The sequence below is a fragment of the Crocodylus siamensis genome, chromosome 1 (genome assembly GCF_052110815.1).
Source record: "Crocodylus siamensis isolate JL-2025a chromosome 1, ASM5211081v1, whole genome shotgun sequence".
In the NCBI taxonomy this organism is placed as follows: Eukaryota; Metazoa; Chordata; order Crocodylia; family Crocodylidae; genus Crocodylus; species Crocodylus siamensis.
In genome coordinates this window covers 323,291,537-323,307,311 of record NC_143395.1, presented here as the reverse complement: position 1 = coordinate 323,307,311, position 15,775 = coordinate 323,291,537, and the positions used below count along the sequence as shown (strand labels likewise).

The 15,775-nt window shown below is 39.3% G+C and overlaps 1 protein-coding gene across 1 annotated transcript in view; it reads left to right on the top strand.

Annotated features, from left to right (window-relative positions):
* Positions 1–15,775, top strand: part of GPC6 (glypican 6) — a 1,293,633-nt gene that overhangs the window by 687 nt on the left and 1,277,171 nt on the right. The gene's annotated exons all lie outside the window — the stretch shown is intronic.

The window sequence follows — 15,775 nt, the reverse complement described above, 5'->3', positions numbered from 1 at the left end:
GCTGGCCCGGAGGCACCAACAGGTCCCGCCGCTTCCCGAGCTCCGCGCAGCGGGGCCGTGCCGGGGATGCTGCGCCCCCGGCCGCCCGCTCCGCCCCGCCCCGCCGCCGTGCCCCGACCCCGGGGCTTCCTGCCTGCCGACTCCCTGGCCTGTAGTCCCGGCTGCAAAACCTCCAGCAGTGCCCGCCATGGCAGTGCCCCGAGCCGGGATGCTCCCCCCGCCCCACCCCAGCTTCCCTTGGGGGAGATCGCCCACCGTCTACATCCAGCCCGTTGGCATCATTCTGGAGACCGGGCAGGAGACCCGAGGGGAGGGGGGGGTCGCTGTGCTAGTGGCAATTGCAAAGGCCTCTTTCTCTCTTCTGGCTCTCTCGCTCTCTTATTTATTTATTTATTTATGTTGATTGACTTGCTGAGCAAAAGTGCTGGGTCTCTGAATTGCTCCGGCTATTTCTTCTCTCTTGTGTTCTCAAGGGGACATATAGGGCCATCTGCGGCCTGCCACCGTTAAAACAAACCCAAAGAAATCAGTGGTTTTTCAAACTTCTTAGTGCTTTGGGGAAGACACTTGTTGCTCTCTGTTCCCTGACGGGTTTCTTTTCTTCCTTTTTTTCCCCCCTTTCTTTGAAATGATACCCCACAAAGGGGCCAGGGGGTGCTGAAAGGCTCTTCACACTTCACGGTGACACTCGTCACTGTAAATTGGGCCGCTTACAGTTTTTTGGATAATAGGATTGGAATCTCCTTGCTGGTGAAAAACCTAAACTGATCATCATGACATCTAGATGACTTTTCACCTGTCTCTTAAGATTCAATCCAGATGTCCCTCTTGGGGTTTTTTTTGGTGAAAATGAAGCAGATGTATGTGAAAATGAGTTAGTTTTTCTGAGCTTCTTGACTTTTGAGTGCTGTTTGTTTTCCTTAACGATTACGCTGGCACTGGTTGATGTGATACTTTGAGGCAGCTTGCTTGTAAATGTATGATGTGCGTAGCTACTGGGAGATTATGGTTATATGGATTTCCACTGCATCTGCTCTTTTTTTGCTCTTGTGTACGTCCTGCTGAATTGTTTTATAATAAAGCCTTAGGTAGGGTAGCCCTACATTAACGGAAAGCTGCCTGTTTTGCGACCAGGTCCAGTTGTCATGAACATTTAAGTACATTGTCCAGCATAAGGATTTTAATGTTATTGGCTGTTGTTTCCCCTCTCTCCTTACCTTTGTCAACATATGTGAATTGTAAGAAGCTGGTTAGGAAAACAATTCATGACTATGATGGATAACTTCAATCTGTTAAGATGGAGCAGATTTTATGGAAGTTTCAAAGTCATATATTTGAGTAAATGCTTTGCTTTCAAGGGGATTTTGTGCTCATCTCTACATAATTGGATGGGAAAGTAGACAACACACATTATGATGTGTTATTTCAGCGTTTTAACATCAGGGCACATTCTTTGGTGGTGGTAGTGTGGTTTTTTTAAGCCGCCTTTTCTAACTAGGACTATAAAATCTTTTCTTGCAAGCTGGAGATTTATTCTCTATAATGCTGCTTAAATAAGACAGGTGCCAGGCATGGAGGACTCCAACTTAAAATCAGTTGCTAGTTTGCAAGATCTTGTATACTTGTGTTAATGCTATCCTCTCTAATCCCTCTCTATTATTAAAAATTGCTGTTGAGAGAGTTCATAGTGTTCCTAATGTTGTACTATATGTTTGGATTATGAAGCTGGCTTTCTATACAGTACTTTGATACAAGTGAAACACATGTTAAAGTCAATAATTATGCGATTATACTGAGTATGTTTCCTTACAGTTCTATTCCACAGTGTTATGTTGGTGCTAAATTGTTCATTGGAACTTTTATAGTAGCTCTCAGGGTTTATAATTGGTCTTCTATACCTCAAAATTGGGGAATGGTGCTCATTGAATACACGAGCCGCAAAGTTTGCACTTTGGTTTTGCTAGTATATTCTCAGTTTAAGAAATAAAACAAAAAAACCACCCTTCATCTGGGAGTGTTTTGCTGCCAGTATATTCACCCTGTGTAGCCATAGAAAACAGAATTGCACTATGTGTAACACTCAGATGCAGATTTTCTTTCATGCAAAATGGACACTGATTTTAGCAGCAGAGGTAACTGTAGCTTTGGGGACCACTCAAGGATAGCTCAATAAAACCTTTCTTCTTGTAAAATTGCTAATGAATATCTTTCATCTGCCATAGTTGAGAACAGTATCATAAAACTGTCCTTCTGTAAAAAAATTTAAAAAGATAACTGTTTTCATGTTTAAACAATGATGTCATATATAATGTATAAATATTATGCGGAACTTGAGACATGGGACAGAACATAGAGAAAGGTGTTGTTGGACTCAAGTGTATTACAATCTTTCACTTTAAGATAATATAATAAGAAAGTGATAAGTCACAGTAAGAAATCTGTCAGCAATACTTGTTAAATTCAAGCCATGATTTCAAAAACTTTAAGCGTTGGACTTAAAGCAGTGAAAAAAAATGAAAGATCAATTTAAAGTTGGAACATGTTCTTAACTCAAACTGTTCTGATTTAAATAAATTGCCCAAGTATTTAAAAATAAGGGCAGTATCTGAATGATGCTTTTGCCAGTTAAACCACATCATTAATCTTACTTAATTCAATTTCCTTGTTTCCTTAAATAAGAGTAAAACATTTGATAGCAGTGTTTTAAAATGTATTGCTTACCAAAGAGATTGGGATGACTGTTTGGGAATAGATGATGAGTAACTGTGTATCTAAATAGTATTTCCCAGAAACACTGGTCTAACATTATCTCAAAAGCTGGCAAGTCTATTCTCAAGTGCAGATGAAGAACAGGATGAGATTCAGTCAATAAAGGTGCACTAGAGTGAAGTTAGTGTAAACGAGAACAGAATGAAATACCTATTATTTTGAAGGTCAGGAGTCTCCTGAAATTGTCTTCTGACAAATGGTCATTACAATGATTGAAGAAAACTAGCAAACAAAACCCAGGTTCTTGTGATTCCTAAAGCAACAACAACAGAACAGTTGCACTGTTATTCATATATTTGAGGTACTAGTTTGTGTCAGAAGTTGTAGTTTTCTTGATGATTTCCACTCTCACCTCCCTTCCATTCCATTAAGCTATGACCACTGGTTGACAAAAGACCACTGGAAAATCCTGATGGCTAAACCAGCATCAAGCAACTTTCTAAATAGTGTCTAGCAGGCAATCCCTACTGCAGTGTGTAGGAATTCTGTGAACAAAGCGGCTCTAGAACTATACACAAATGGAGAATGAATGGCTAAAGGTCTCCTTCATATCTTTCAAGAGCATGAAGCAGAGAGTAAGTGATGTGAAATCGGTGTAGTTATTAAGTGCGAGTTAAGTCCTTAGAAATGCATTACATACCTGTGTTCAGCATGAACTCAGGTACAGAGACAAAGAAGGGTGTGACATTTTGCGCTACTATTGTGCCAAACACTGAGTAAGGCTTAAGGCAAAAGTAATCTTTCATGTGTGTCTGGCTTCTCAGGATCCCTTTGGACATTTACATGAACCATGATGCACAACAGCACTCCCACCTCCTTACTTAACTTTTTTAGTAGTTGCCTTGACTGCTGACAATACAGATGGATAAGCAAGTACATGGGTCTATGGAGGATGGGGCCAAACTACTTCTAAGTCCTCTTCCTGCAATCACTTGTGTACGGGCTTCATGTTACATGTTAGCAGCCCAACTGAATTGTGTAACACCACTCATATATGAAATTAAATATGCATATGGAACCAACGTTGCTGGGAGGGGGAAGAAATTGCTCTAAATAGCTACATATTTCAACTTTTGTAGCAATTTTTACTGTGTCTTTGAAAAGAACAAAAAGGTGTCTTAATACTTGTAAGTTTTGATCCAGAACTTTTTTATCTAGAACTTTAAATCCTAGTTTCCAAAGTTTCCTGGTGGACTTATAAATCCTGAAAAGGGATATTTAAAATTGACACGAAAGTGACAGTGTTATAATGTTGATCAGTGTTTTGTACTATAGTCATTTATTTCCTGTCTGAACCCAGATTTATATCACTGAAGAACATACCTTAAGCTAAGTGCTAACATGTTAACATGTTTTCCTACTAGTTTTGTACGTATTTCGTCATATAGTACCTTATACTGTTCCAGAGACTTGGTAGTGTTCACACACCAGAGAGGTCAAGCACTGTGTTAAAAGCTCAGGCCATTCTTTTTATATGACTGCAATAAAGAATATATTCATTTCATTTATATTGCTACTTGGCTCTCATAAAAGGTCAGTTTCAGCTGAATGTACAATTACTTGCAAACGGCAAATCTTATAACAAGTGATCAACAATAAAAGCTTTTCTGGGTAATTTGTCTTTAAAATTACCACCTGCCATTCCTTTTGAATGACTTGAAGTTCTTGCAGCATCACTTAGGAATCTCTGTTTTATTCTGCATGATATATGTTAGAAAACTATGCATGCTAATCTTTCTTTCTGCTTAGTAAAGTAAAAATGTATAATTACATTAAAGTTTCCAGTTGAAATAACAGGCATGGTGCTTAAAACTCCATTACATGCCAAAATATCAGCACTCACATTACCAGCAAAATGAAATTACATTTTCAATGAACTATGACTTTATGCTCCCCTTCATACCTGGCTAATGGGTGCTATCTCCCTGGAAAAAGAACCTTCATTCTGGGCTAGTGACTAGCAAGTATAGTTATTTTAGCAGTTTAAATATGCGTAAGAGAATTAATATTTCTATCCACATTCCTAAGGACTGTGTATTAGGGCTGGTGCTTGAGAGAAGAATAGTTCTGCTAAACTGGAGAATACATTACAAGGTGCACAAAGAATTTAAAATGTATTGCAGGTGACACCATGGGAAATTTCTTGATACTATGCTGTTCTGTGTAGAAGGGTATCCTAAACCACATTGGAACTAAGGTTCATTTCCTTCACAGTTTACACTACAGAGTTTCTGTAAGCACACCAGAAAACTAAGAGTTCTTTCTAATAAATATGCATCTTGTTTCTGGCTCTTTGTTTTAGAACAAAATTGTTGCTAAGACCACCAGCTCTGTGAAATGCAGTTTCACTAGCATGACCTTTTGCTTAAAGCAAGGTAAAACAACTGTACTTTATTTCCTTGTAAGGTTTTGATATATTGTTATTTGGAAGAAACAGCATTCCAGGGAATTACTATAATTCTAAACGCAAAAGAGGCAAACAAAACCAAGCATACTACAGAAGTCGCTCTGGTTGGCATTATCTCCTACTGCTAACTACATTCATAGTAGTAATTCAGACTTTAATATTACAGATCACAGAGCCTCCTGTGAGCTGAGTTAGAAGATTATTAATAGCACCTGAACAGTTTGCTGCTTAGAGCCTTTGGAAAACATTGCCTGTAAATCTGCTGTAAATTCCATGTGTGCCCAGAAGGAGGCTCTACTGTGTAACTTCATCCCCTAGGTAGAATACCTCAAGCTACATTTTAGCCTAGTTATTGTGGAATTGATTTTCACGGCTCATGACAGAAGCTGTTTTCAGTCCATGAAAAGGAAGTGGCTAGAGCTGATACTCCTAACACAAATAGCAAATTGCTCTATGGCTTTCATAGCCTGCAAGGTCTGTTACCTTAAGGTTCTAATGGCCTTTTAACAGTGTTTCCAGCTGAGCAGCAGATGTAAGGGATACTGAACATGGAGAGCTGGGGGTTTTTTTCCCTCCTGAAAGAAACATTTCTACAGATACTGCACTAACAATGTTGCCTAGGACCTGTCTGGTGACCTGTTGGTTTTAAAATAGCAGGACAAGTCTCCTGAAATAAATTGAAATCTTGACTATCTTTTAGCAGGTACCTTACAAAGTTATAACTGTTTGATAAGATACAGTTAAAGATAATAAAATCTTCCATGCATATTATATATACATATAATCATACCTTTCACCTTGGGTGATTCCCCAAAGAATGTGCAAGCCACCTAGTCAGAGTGGCAGTGAAATGTACTCACTTCTCAAGCTCAGAAGACCCCAGACCCTTCCTCCCAACAATTTGCAAAGTAATAGAATAGTTATTTGTAAAAAAAGCAGGATCTCTATTTTATGGTTCCAACTGAATGAGACAAACAGGCACATGCCTATTAATAAACTACAGTTTTGTTTATCTACATCAGAAAGATGACGGGCTAAATCAACTCTCATGGCCCTACAGGTAGGAAAATCTAGTAATTTCAAACCTGACATATGGTCCACTAGGCAACATTATCCAAATCTAAATTAGAAGCTAAGCAACAATTTGCATATATTTATTCTTGCCAGCAATAACCTTTGCTTTGGGACACACCAGGAGAATTCATACTGCCTATGCCAATAGCATTTTTATGGTTAAAGCTCTGTTTGCCCCCCTCTTCTTTGGGCTGCCAGAGTGGGCTCTCTCAGAGTGTCAGGTCTTATTCTCTAACCTTTTCTGGGGCAAACTTGTACAGTTTTTCTTACTTTAAGCCTTGCTTCAAAGCAACTGTATCCCATCCTGACTATGCTTACTAAGCAAGTCCTTTGTGACCAAGTACCTCTTGGTTTTCCTTACAAGAATCTGTGGTGAGTACAGTAACCAAAAACATCCTACCTACACCTAAGTTCTTAGTGCTTAGGTTTTTAGAAGGCTATTTTGGATCACTGTATTCACACAAAAGAGATGTGTAAAACTCACAACATTAAGTTTCAACTGTCATAATGGCCATAGGAGAAGCACTCACATCAGTGCCCTATCAGATTCAATGAATCTGTGAATTCTGCTAAATACTGGTCATAACAATTGCAGACAGGGCATGAGAAGAACAATAACATAAATAATTACAGACCATCTCTAAGACCTTTATTCATTTTGAATCTACTGGTTGATTTCTGTTTTTAATTATTTTTCTAAAAAGTTCGTATAAAATTATGAGTTATAAGCATGCACCAGAAATCACTATGCTTTGATTATTTTAGTTAAAACCAACTTTTTGTGTTTTACATTTTCTAAAATGGAAATAGTATACCATTGGTGACTGGGGAGAGTTGGAATGTACCATTATAATATCTTGTATAAAATTCATGAGAGGATGATAAATACATCCTTATTTTAGGAGCACTATGGAAATCTTATTTTCATCAGTAGTGTGAAGATTTGGTGTAAAGCTTTGGTACTTACAGTTTCCCTACAAGCAACCCCCACTTAGGGCTCTTAATTGGTTCCTGAAAAACTGAGCATTAAGCGAAGCAAGCATTAAGCAAAACCGAAAGTTTTTGGCAATCCAAGATGGTGACCGCAAGTTTCATAGTTTCATAGTTCTTTAAGTGTTTTTCATGACCTGAGACAGCAACTGTGAGTGTTATAATGAAACTCACTGAGCACTAAGTAGAATCAGGTATCAATTTAAATGAGTGTTATAGCAAAACAGCACTAAGTGAAACAGTGTTAAGTGGGCGTTGGCTGTATTTGGATTCAGAATAATCTTTTTCTCTTTCTCCTCCACCACTTACTACCCAAACTTCACTATACTTTCCTGAGTCATGTGAAATCTGTGAAAATGTGAAATGTCTCTCTCTTCAACTCCCTGCCTCTCAAGTTAGCTATGCTGCTGCAGGCAGAAGCAGGGATGGGGTGGCATGGTAGAGCTCTGGTATTATTATTGAGTAGCTAAGGGAGTCAATGGCCCATTAATGGCCCATTGCTCTTTACTTCACAGGTGTTAACAATAATCTTCTTTTTAATAGTCATTCCCCTTATCAAGCTAACCTATTTTAGGGCAGTTTTTCTGTCTGCTAGGGCTTCCTGTTTCACAGTTCATGCCACTCCATCTCCCCACCCCACACCCAAGATGTTCATTTTAATTTTCACTGGTTGGTCAGGACCAGCCTCTGAAACCCAGGACTGTTCCAGCTAAACTGGGATGTATGGTCACCATAGGCTTATAAAACTTTGTAGAGTTTGCAGTTTGGGATGCCAGTGTTGAAATTTGTGGAAGGCCAGGGCAGATCCTGAGGGATTGCAGCAGTGCAAGTATATTCCCATATTCAACCATGCCATGGTAAGAGCAGCGAGGCTTTCTTTAAGTCCCTGAAGTAGGTAAATATTCTCCCCTTCCCTTCTCTTCTGTGCTCAGTGCAATATTATCTCCCCTCTCATTCCCTCTCCCCCTCTCCACCACTGCCACTGTTCCTACTGTCTCCCATTGACCTGGCCTGGCCAGGAGGGGTGGCTCCAAAGCTGCTCCTGCCATGCTCTATCCTGGGCTTCATGTGGGGCTGGGCTCATCCAGGAACAGTGGCAGTGAGGGCAGCTTCTTCTTCTTCCAAGTTTGGTCCCCCTGAGTGTTCAGTGCCTGCCTGGGAACAGGCTTAGGGAAGGGGAACATGGCTGCCACCACTGCTGCTCTTCCTGGTTAAGTTTGGCTCCACAAAGGCTGGCTGGAGCCAAGTTCTGGACCTCCTCCTGGTCCCAGGTCAGCTGGAGATAGAGACTACAGTGGATAGGGGAGGGGGCCATGAAAGGGGAGGGGACATGCTGCTGAGCACGGAGGAAGTGGAGAGTGTGCCAGTAGGGAAGCAGGATTCTTGCATGATTCAGGTTCTTAAAATAAGTCTCCAATTGCTGTTCTTGCGTCATGGTTTGCCCATCCCAGGTGGGAATTCATGCTGGGAGCAGAGATACAGCCACCCTTCAATACAGATCACTGATACTGCACCCCCCTTTACAGAATCCTGATTCTGCCTTTGAGTCTATTTTGAGGATAGACTGCTGCAGGGAATTGTGGGGCAAGTTGCTCATTTTAGGCAAGCTGAGTGCTTGTTCATTTCTACAACTCCTGGGAGGCTGCCAGTTGATGAGGATGCACATCCTGGGTGTATCTACAGATACAATTAATGTGACTGAATATGCTTTGGCTCAATTTAAGCCAGAATAAACTAATCCTAACGTTACCATCTACACATGCATTTAAGCACAGTAATTTACTGTGCTATCAGATACCATCTGTATCTGGCAGCACAGTAAATTTGTCTAGTGCACCCTCATTGCTTTTGATGTGTAGATGGTGATGTTTTACTTTGTAGCAAATTAGTCTGCTGTTCAGTAAAGCATCTTGTGTAGATGCATCTCCAGTCTCTTGAAGTATGGCTTCCCTATCATATGACTGAATAGATGGAAGGAGAAAAGTAGGACTGAAAGTGGGACTGATGTACTTCTGCAAAGTTAGGTAAAGTGCTTCTGGATATAGGTGGGGATAATAAGGAAGCAGAGAGAGAGCAGAATTTCCAGTTCCATTTTGACTGATTCTGTTTCTATACGTCTTGGTGCCTTTTGGGGTTTGCAGTCAGTGGTGAGGCCTTCTCCTGACTCAGTCCTGAAGATCACACCCCAAAGGGGTAAAGTTCTGCTTGAGATACCATTAATAGCTTGATTGTCAAACATTTCTTGTGTGATTTAATGTGTTCTACAATAGTTTGTCCATGCTGAATTGAGAATATTTGTTTATGATAAGTTTAATTCTTCTAAAAAATAACCCACTCTGTTGATCCTCCAGTTTAAAGGCACAGAGGTTACACAGTATTTGACATGGCTTCTAGATAACCACTAACTTTAAGGATTAGGAGACTTTTCTCAGTTCCTGCTTAACAGAGGCATCTTTTCACTCATTTACCATGAAGCATATCTCTCCTTTCTAAAGTTCATTTTACATAAGGGATGATAACAGCCCATACCATGCAGAGACCCAAAGATCCTGTAGCTGAGAGGCTATTCACATGCCTTTCCTGAGAAGATTTTTGCCAGGTGCAAAATGTACCACACTGCCTAAATTATTAGAAGTAGAATTGGCATCTAATGTAATGTAGGGGAATCTTGGGAGTTGGAGGCAAGAGACAATGGGGAGAGTGGTAGTTTAAGGGATTAAGGAGGGGTTAACAGAGGATAACCCCCTTTAGAAGTAGGAATTCAGTTTGGCACCTGTTGCATACTTGTCTCCTCATTTATACTGCACAGGTAAGTGTTCAGTGATTTCTAATGGGTAGCTTGAGGTGCTGCTTTTAACCTAAAAACCTACAAATAATAAACTTTGGCTGTTTGAGACAGAACCTGTTCCCCTGTGTGGTACTGCAGTGTAAATTGCAAGAAGAGCATCCATGTGTAGTATCCTTAGTTTTGGAATTTATTTTCTACCACGTTTCACCAAAGGTCAGATGTGGTGATCTTAAGAGCAAGTTGTAAAAGTCATCTTTTCATCTAGGTTTTTCCTGAATACAGCAGAGAGGCAGCCTTTGTCTAGATTCTATAATGATATGTGCTAATCAGTAGCATAACAAAGTGAGGGTGATCGGGGCAACAGCCGTAGTTGTCCACTTGGAGTGGGATGCTAAAATAGCTGCTATAGCTGCTGACTGGCTATATCGATGTTGCCATCACTGGAAGACCAGTAGGCACTATTGCCCCACATATAGTCACTGTCCCATTATTCTCTCTGGTGCCAGTATAAGATCCTGGACTGGGGATTCTGCATATGAGCTTTTCTTTTGGCTTAGAGAGGTTTTTTTTTGTAGCTGCCATGTATTCATAGGTCAGGGTTTCTGTAAGTTTCAAATTCTGTAAGTATCTGCTCATTTTGTTGTGCCTGGAGAGTTTACTTGGAAAGTGGGTTGGCTATAGGTAAGGATGCTGTTTGATTTATGCTTTGATTAAAAACCCATTCCACACTTCAGGGCACCTAGCCAGCACTGTGCAATTAAAATAAAAATACAATAGTAGAAGAGATGAAACATAAATCGTCCAAAACAGTAGCACCTTTACTTCAAGCCTTTCACACCTCATCACTCCAGCAGTCTACAGACTTTTGAGACCTGTGGAGGAGTTAATTTTTAATGACTTAGGATATTGAGTCTATAAAAGTTTTCTGTGTCAGTATCTAGATATCTTAAAAGTTGCAGTAACAAATCAAAACATAGACGTGATATCTGTCTAACAATAGCCATTCTTGGAATTTCATTTCCCTTCCTTCACACTGCTTGAATATTTCAAAAAAGAAGAAGCTTTAAGTACAACCAACATATAGAATTAATGTATAATATAAAGGTGTGGATACTGAAAATAAATATTTACTTCTTGAAATTAAGCCAGTCACAGGCCAAAGCTGAGCTGACATCTGCAGTAATGTTACGTATGAGCAATTTTGGATTTTTCAATGACAAGGGCAATATAAGTTACTGTTAATCAACATTATCTGTACAGAAGAGAAATAAGAAAATATCTCTTTGGCAGTTTTTGGCTCAAACCAAATGTCTTTAACCAGTTAGAGCAGTGACCATTTAGTGTTCTTAGCTATGTTCTATATAGCATTCTAACAAATAGGCATTTAAAATGTTTTTGAAGATGTACAAAAAAATGACAAAGCACGCCCCCCTAAAAAAATAAATAAAATCCTCTTTAAAAAAGAATCCTCTTACCTTATTTATAAAGCAAACTATCTTCAATTAGCAGTAACAGCTGTAAAAAAAAAAAAAAAAAGCAGGAAAGACAGAACACACTAATCTAAGTTGCAAAATAAGTTGTGGTGACTCAACAGAAATTTTGCTGTTTCTGAACAGAAAATCAAAAACTAATTTAAAAATGAAGGTATTTAAAAGAATGGCACAGGGGAGTTTTATTTATTGAACTGGTGAAAAGCCAGGAGTGATATTCTTTGACTGCTGCTATTGCAAGATAGTCCGTCAGGCTGGCTATGAGCTAGCAATGAGGATTGTTAATTGAATACCAAAAACATAACTAAAATGCATTGATTAAATGCAAGCACCTGTCTTTGCAATATAGCATGGCTGATGAAATGAGAAGATGCCCAGAAATAGTTTTCTAAAACTGAAAAATAGTGATTAGTTTGCTCCTCAAGTTGATAATCAGAAGCCAAGGTCTATTCTTTGAATAAGAAACCCTAAGCCTCTTTATTTTATAATTACAGGAGCAGTCCACACTGCAAAACAGGCATAATTTCAAATAACCTACTTGGTTGTTGGAACATTTTTTTTTCTATTAGCACAGTTTGTATCGGACTTGTCAGCTAAAAACCCAAGAACAAATTCCTGCCCTCTTTTATAGACACATAACCAGGGATCCTGTTTTTCTCAGGTAAAAAATAACCCCCAATTTTCGGTTTCCAACCTAAAATCCACATTTTTCCGTGATTTAAAATGAAACACTACTATATATGTATTAGTGGTGTCTCATTTTAATCACAGAACAAACGTGGATTTTGGGGTACTTTTTTAAATCTGAAACTAGGGGGGTGGGTTAATCATAGAAAACCAGGATGCCTGGACATGACCCTCTGAGACACAGCAGAATTTGGCTAAGATTTTATTATTTTTGAGAGTAATAAAAAATCAAGTAAATAATTCTTACACTTTATATTGTCTTCAGTTATTTGAAGCAAACCCACTGGAATGACTAAGTATGGAATCTGGAAGAAATGTCTATGGTGGGTATTATTTAATGTAATGGTTGATCACGTTTTTGAGTAGACGGCAATTGTTTCTTCTTTACCTGTCCAACTGCAAGTATGACTATATTATATTTTTGTAGAACAGTAATATCCAGAGTCCATGTTCAAGATTTGGATCTTCTATGAACTGCATTATAAATACATAGTTAGAGAAAGAGACAATCCTTTTCCTAAGGAGCTGACAGTCCAGTTGAAGACACTATTGCGTTGTTTGACTTGTATACGATTGCAGCGTGCTTTGATCCTGATGAGAGATGCACACATTGTTTAAACACACTTTTGGTTACACAAACAAAGAATATAGTACATGTAAATATTATGTTTTAATTTTAAGATGTCCTTTTACAGGAGATCAGACTTACATCTCATTGAGATTTTTATAATAATTGACGGGTCATTTGTGAAGGCAGCTTTTACCTAGTTAATTAGTTATTTAGAGTTTGAGTTTGCTTTTTAAAGCATTTCCAGCTGGACATTGTAAATCACTGTCTAGAGTACAATCCATGCAGGGTACAGAAACCATCCCTGCACAGTGCCAAACCACAAATTGTTTACACCTCATATGCCAAAGAGTGTGTATAAATATTCACTGCACCTGATGTCCAATCACATGGTTTATTTTAAACTGCATGATTGTATACTGGGAGTGGCAACATATAGATGTTCTCCAGTGCCAGGGGCCATGTGATGAACCTGATATACGTAACTTAAGGGCCTGCAGGATTGTGTCTCTGTGTGGGGGAACTGGGAGGGAAGGCTGGTGGGTCCATGAGGTGGGTTGGCAGGATACAGGGAGGGGCCACAGGCCCATCAGCTGTGAGACTCCCATCTATGGGAGAACATGGGGAGCTGCTGCAGCTGAGCCCTTCCAGCTGCAGGCTCCCAGTCATGGGAGCTTGCTACTTTCTGGTGCAGGGGAGCTGGGGATCATAATTCCTGGCTCCCCCAGCACTGACTCCCATGATTGGATCTGATGCTGGATCTCACAGTCATGCCTCCTAAGGGTTATGTCTGAGTCTTATCATGCCTTTACTGGAACATCTATAGGGCCCCTAAAGAAGATATATAGAGACAATAGGACATAGAGCACAAGCTTATATGGGTCTAATTTATGTTAGGCTTAACTTTTCTTTTAATAGTTTCCTTTGAGGTTGGCTATATTGGTATTTGTTCTAGGTATGAAGTTGTGTGTAACTGGAGACAGATCCATAAAAATGCTAATCTGTAATACTGAACAAACAAGATTTGCATTCATAAGATACAGTCAGCTAAAGAATCGCACATGTAGCTTTGGTATTGATTTAGATCATTTTAGGTTACTTTTTATAGTCCTTTCAACATCATTACTGCAGCTATCATGAAGGACAGACAAGAAACCTTTCTAAAAAGACTAATGGAGTTGGCAAATCAGAATTATCATTTTAATAGCTGATATGTTAGGGCTAATCTTCTTGTTCAATTCTTTAAATGGACTATGATGATATAATCTGATCAAACTGTTGATTTCACTGAATTTCTCAGTATTGTCTGGCTGAAGGTCAGGGTGGATAAATAATTATTTGTGGAATGTTTCATTTGCTCCTGTGCCCTCACATTACCTTATTATGAAAATGTGTAAATGACCTCTGGGGGAAAAACCCTGAAATTAATTTATGATGGATGTATTTCAATAAGTGTGTGTAGTAATGTAGTGAGGACGCATAGAAAATGCATATTCGGATTAATAGAAATAGTTCATATTTTGATACTGTTGAATTAATAGGAGACAGGAAAGTATGTAAATACCATTACTCAATGGCCCATAAATTCAGAGAATTCAAGAATATTCATATTTCACACTAGGTCCATCAGGTTTTGCATTTTGCTGTCTCCATAATCAATACTTATCAATCATTTAGGCTCTGATTGTGAGTAGAGTATTATATGTGACAGGAACCTAACACTCAAACATTGAGTCCCATTGTGGCAACTGGATATATTGAACCTCTTTAAGGAACAGTCTAAAACACTGGAGCATTATTTTACAAAGACAAAGCAAAGCAGAGTGCAAACCGAGGATTTGCCTACAACGTTTCTAATGTTTTATTTCTTAGTTGGTTCTGATGGGCTGTCTTTTTTTATTCTCTTCTAACTACTTCTATTTTCCATGGCTCATGCAGACAAACACATACTATATTTTTTAAAATGAGACTGAGCAATTCTTTAATTTTCCTTATATTCACTGCAACACTTACTAGGTCCTCAGAAAGATTTTGTTGCTAAATACCTCCTGAAGTTTAGATAAGGTTCTTTGGTTGAATCTGATATCTTTTATTAGACCAACGTAAATAGTTGGAAAACAATTATTAAGCAACCTTTCGGGTTCAAAAACCCTATGTCAGGCTAAGGAAGTTTCAGCAGTTGGTGTGTGCTCTTCCTGGATGGAATGAAAAGTAAAGAAGCCAGAGGCTGGGCTGGTATGCATACAAGACAGGTAGTCAGTGAAAATGTAGATTGAGGAGTCAATGGGTGAGAGACAGGCTCGGGGTGGGGGGGGGCAGGGGAAAGAAGTGGGGATGAATAGTGGAGAGATCCCTGGGGAGTCAGATGTCAGGCAGGTTATAATGTGTCATAAATCCAATGTCTATATTTAATCCATGATTTTTGGTATCCAGGAGGTTGATGAAGTGCACTTCATAGGCTTGTCTCTGAGAAGTGTTTTGTAAGTTTCCTTTTAGGATCAGGACTGAGAGATTGGAGAGAGAGTGGTTTTCTTGTGAGAAATGTGCCCCCACAGGTAACTGGGTATTCCTGTCTTTGATAGATTTCTGGTGTGCGTTCATTCTGGTCCGCAGTTGTTGTTTGGTTTCTCCTACATATTTTCCATGAGGCATTTGGTGCATTGGAGGAGATATATTACATTGCTGGAGGTGCAGCTGTAAGATCCGGGAATGCTGATGGCTCTGTTGTGGGGTGTAGTAATTGTGGAGGTGGTGGAGATGTGCTGGGAGGTTTTTTATTTCTTGTCATGGCATGGTCTGGATCCATTTGGTGTGTTCTGGGCTTGAGGAAGTTTACTTCTGGTAATGAGGTTAGGGAGGTTTGGTGGCCTCTATCCCCTACTTAAATCCTTTCTCACACAGTGACCTTTTGGTAGCTTTTCTGTTCTTACATAATAACTCAAGTATTAGAACTGTCACCTAAGATACAGAAGAGTATGAAGTAGGTTGTAGTAAATGGTTTT